The 4,899-nt window shown below is 33.9% G+C and overlaps 1 long non-coding RNA gene across 1 annotated transcript; it reads left to right on the forward strand.

Moving 5' to 3' along the window:
- Positions 1–313: 313 nt before the first annotated feature.
- On the forward strand, positions 314–4,094 carry LOC125379264. Its single transcript, XR_007220654.1, has 3 exons — positions 314–413; positions 2,936–3,024; positions 4,019–4,094. It is a non-coding gene; the product is annotated as an uncharacterized LOC125379264 (long non-coding RNA).
- Positions 4,095–4,899: the final 805 nt, after the last annotated feature.

A 4,899-nucleotide genomic window follows, 5' to 3' on the forward strand; every position in this document is an offset into this window, starting at 1 on the left:
AGAGTTCATGCAGTTTCCAAGAACATCTTATACACTTGTGTGAATGAATAGTTCATTCATCATTGTTTCATGAAGTGTATGGACCTTTGAACTTTTTGTGTTTCACAAATTCAGGACATTGACTTTTGAGCCTGACTATCGAGACATTTGTGATCCACCTTGTATATTTCTATTTATCCTGTGATATATATTATATGTTTATCATGTTTATATTTGTTTGAAATTTATAATCCTATTGACTTTTACAGAGTATTGATTATATTATAGTACAAATTCTATTTCTACCACATTTCTATGTCATTTTTTTTTTTTTTAGTTCATATCTTATCATGAATCTTTTCTTCTTCGCCAACAGCAACCATCCGGGACAGCGTGTTCAAGACTAGATATCCGGAAGGATACAGTAAATGATGGTAAGCTTTTCTTATATTTACTCCACTTTTCTAAGGATGTCAAACCAAGTCATCAGGCCTGACCACCTGATCCAGTTAGTCACCTCTTACGAACAAGCAATTCTAACCAGAAATCCTCACGGGACACTTCATCTATTAGACCTAGTTAGTATCCTTAAAAATAAACAGTTTTAGAATCATCATTTTAAATACCATGTCAGTCTTCTAAAAACTACTAGAAAAAGTATTGTAGTTGTTCACACTATACTGTGAAAGTATTTTTTGTTTGCACTAGATCGGTTTGTCTTTGAGGCCTTAATGTCCCATTCCCTATTAGTATTTCGTGTAATTTTGCTACAACACCGAGGTTAATCAGTGAAGATTCAAATTAGAATTTATCTTCACCAACCCATGCTGGAGGTGACTAAAGGGATCAAATGGGCAGGCTTGCCGACTTGGTTGATGCGCGTCATTCTATCCCAACTGCGTCGAGCCATGGTCATGATGTCTATGAATGAATTGTCTTGCCCAGACTTGCTTATTTACACTTGCAGCCTGTCATCATATAGCTGAAATATTGCTGAGTGCGATGTTAAATAACAATCAAACAAAATCAGATACTGTGACCTGGTTACAAGAGGAAAGATTCTATGTAGAGCATATTTCGCTTTTCATATTTTAATATCAATCAATGTTTATTGATAGTCATCTCATCTCTTCAACTGACCTGATTTGCGCCACTTGAGAACACATCAAATGTTAAGGTCACAAGATGAGATGCACAATATTTGACAAGAAAAGACAAATGTTCTATTTATTTTGTTCTTTATTAGTAATTTTGATGGTTTATAGCCAGAACGCCATAGTGAGGCGTACTAAAAGTAGTTCTGAGAGCAGGTATTATTTCATTGAATGAAATTACATGTTAATACCTATTTTAGATTTTCAGATAAATATTTTATCACTAAATACATAATAAATATACTTATATATAGGTTATAAATGAACATGTTGCATGTAACCAGTACAGTAAGATTACACATAACTACACTTGGCGAGACTAATGAGTGGGTTGGTGATTGAGGATGGTTTTAGACATTGGATTCATGTGGAGCTTGTCTTTGGGGTGACGAGCAAATTTTTTAACCCCTAGACTACCCCATTGCCCCTCTAAGTTAGTTTAAGTTAAGGAAGTTTATCTGTTTATTTCACCGGTTTTCAGATAGATATATTAGGCTTACTCAATGAATCAGTGTCTATCACACAATGTGTTGTGAATATATAAGTTTACATTTGGTGAAAATAATGCTTTTCAGATTATTTTTTTCTGGTTGTAGAGTTGGATGAGCTCAGTGTTTTAATAACCTCGACTGTATTTTCACAAATATGTTTATGTCACATGCTGTCATGTGAAAGGTTGTTTAAGACAGGATGTTTGTGAGAAGTACTTGAGGTCTTTTTCTTGTTCAAACTCATGAATAAATAAGGCATTTAGAGAAAATGTTCAATACTAAAATGCAATTAGAAGTGTAGGGATTTATAGCTGCTAAGTGGAAGATAAGTTTTGCTTGTTTACCAATCCAGATTTCTTTTGAAATAAAAATGTTTGAACCAATCTGTTTTAATTTGGTGTCAGCCTCTGTTCCCTTTGGTAAGGGAATTTGGCAGATAATGGATCAATGTTTACATTTCATGATTAATTGTATCAGGTTTATGTGCATGTCCTTAAGTCCTTACCCCTATAGTTTTTGATGTAACTATATATCTCTTACTTGAATAATAGAAAATACACATTTGTTTCAAAGTGGAATTGAATGTGTCATTTAGGGCCAAATGCATTTTACTAAGTTTACAAAAAAAACATCCTTGAGCTTTACTAACTATGGGTTATTTCATTTTTGGTGGGTACTGCACATTCAACAGTGACATGTGTGTATTGTCTAAGTCTGCTCGTTTCATCTGTCTGGCTCCACTCTTAACGACATCAATTAAATATAATGATTAACTGTATATAAGCTGATAAAGTTGTCTGTTAAGATGTGTTTATTGTCAAAGTTTGCTTGTTTGCTTGTTTGCTTGGTAGGCTCTGCTCTAACAAGATCAGTCATAAAGCAGTCATGAGCAGTCATAAAGACACCTGGCTAAATTCCATGTTATTGTTCATTAGTTACACCTGATTGATTTTTATTGCCCAAATGAGGTGCTGCTTGTACATTTTCACCTAGTATTACATAGATGCTTATTTCCTTCTTATTATTAGTTACTGATTTTTTGTCAGCTTTTTTTCACATCCAATTCAGGTTATTGATTTGCCTTAAAAGTATGACAGTTATGATACATTTATGAAGTGCATGAACTTGTAAGTCACTGATCTTTTTAGTGATATCATTATGTAAGATACTTAAAAAAGTATAATAATACTGATATAATACAATACATACTTTTTAAGTTAAAATTTATATGGGCCAGTTTTTTGTGTAATACGTGTCTCATAAGATTTGTTGCACGAACTGCTTATAAGGAAATTATTTCTTGATTTACAGAACTTCCACCAGACAGCCCCTGGATTCCCTTGACAGAAAAACCTTGCAACGTTGATGCCTTTGCAGACACAATCAACATCGATAGCAAGGTAAAATATGTAAAACTTATTTAATAGATATTTATGCTGACCTAATTCAAAATATATCATTTTTAGTTTTAAAAAAATCAGTAAATGTGTTATCATTTCATAAGATTTTCTGGTCCATGACTTGATGGTCTGGTTTGTTTACAGGGTATGCTCACCCCTTTCCTGAATACTTGGTGTAATCACTGATTTTCAGTGATCTGTTCACAGAATTTTCATTGCTGTTTTAGATAAGTTGTGTCTGTTTCGTTGGATAATCAAGACTGGTATTTTCTGGCATTAACTTTTTATATTTACATGTTTCAATTGCAAAGCCACATACAACAAAAAAGATACCACAAACTACTAAACATTCAATGCATTTTGCTGATGCTTGCCAAACTGATTTCAGAATTCTGTTTTATGCAAGTTTTGTAAACGCAGTTTGGATGATGTATCATGATAAAGATAATCCTTTCTTGACCTTCGATATTTGCATCTCTATCAGCATATGACCCCAACGGATATAATTTTTATCCATTGGCTTTAATAGAAACCTACCCATTTTATGATAAATCTCAAATATCTCACGTTGTAAAATTTATAATAAACATGGCATACTTGCCAATTATGCAGCCAATTTTTACACCATTTTAAAGTATAATATGACATATGTAGTACCCAGGAAAAAGGAATACTATTTATATATACATGTAATCAGTAATGTATTGAGTTTTGATTGTTAGGTCTAACCTCGTGGGTTAGAATTGGTTCCCAAACTAAGCTGGTCTTGAGAGGCAATCAAATGGATTGGTCAGACACAGGTCATAGCCTGCTATCGTACCTATCAATCACTGTATTGTCTGGCCCAGACTTGATCATTTACATCCCAACGCCATCCATATACATAGTTGGAATATTAATATGTGCAGCATTAAAGAAAAATCAAAAAGAACCAAATCCCACGGTCTGTCATTTCAAATACTTCTGTAATCATGTGTTTTTCTTTGTTCAAAAGGAGGGATTCAGCGACAAGGAAGGGAAAACAAGTGAAGCAACAATGGGCCAAAGTGACAGAGACTTATCATTTACTGGTATGTTTATGTTTGTTATGTTTATACTGTTCTTCTAAACATCATTTTTGTTTGTGTTTTTTTGCATCCTTCCCTTTTTTCGGGCTGCAGTAAACAGTTGATTTTCTCAATGCACATCAGTCTATACTATGAACTATTTTGAACTACATTTGTAAATGGGAGACCTTTTAATAACAACAATGAGTTGAATGCTTATCAAATGTATATCTGACTTTAAATATGGCATCAGTCATCTACATTGTAATGACTTGTGATAAACTGAATATTGATGATGTTTGAAATCTTAAACATTGCTATTTTATTGTGTGTATATTGATACCTGTCATATGACTTGATGATTGTACATCTTGATGATTGAGAAAATTGAATTGTGATGAAAGAGATAGTTTCATGTAAACTGTGAGGCTGGCCTTGCTTCCTCTAAGCTCGGGGCGGTCGGGTAGCTTGGTGGTTAAAATGTTTGCTCGTCACGCCGAAGACTCGGGTTCAATTCCCGACATGGGTACGATGTGTGAAGCCCATTTCTGGTGTCCCAAGCCGTGAAATTGCTGGGGTATTGCTAAATGTGGCGTAAAACCATACTCACTCACAACTATAACAGGGATTATATTTGCTCATTACTAAGTCTTTTAGATGTATTATGTTTGTTTTGATGTGTATTGATATTCATGTACTTACATACGACATTAGTGAATTATCTCAACTTGCTTTGGGGCACCTAGTGGTTAAGGTATTTTTCTTTTCACATGGGGGCAGTAGGGTATTCAAATGGTTAAAGAGTTCTCTTGTTACACCGAAGACCAAG

This window comes from Haliotis rufescens, unplaced genomic scaffold, assembly GCF_023055435.1.
Source record: "Haliotis rufescens isolate VD_foot unplaced genomic scaffold, xgHalRufe1.0.p SCAF_14, whole genome shotgun sequence".
Classification (NCBI taxonomy): domain Eukaryota; kingdom Metazoa; phylum Mollusca; class Gastropoda; order Lepetellida; family Haliotidae; genus Haliotis; species Haliotis rufescens.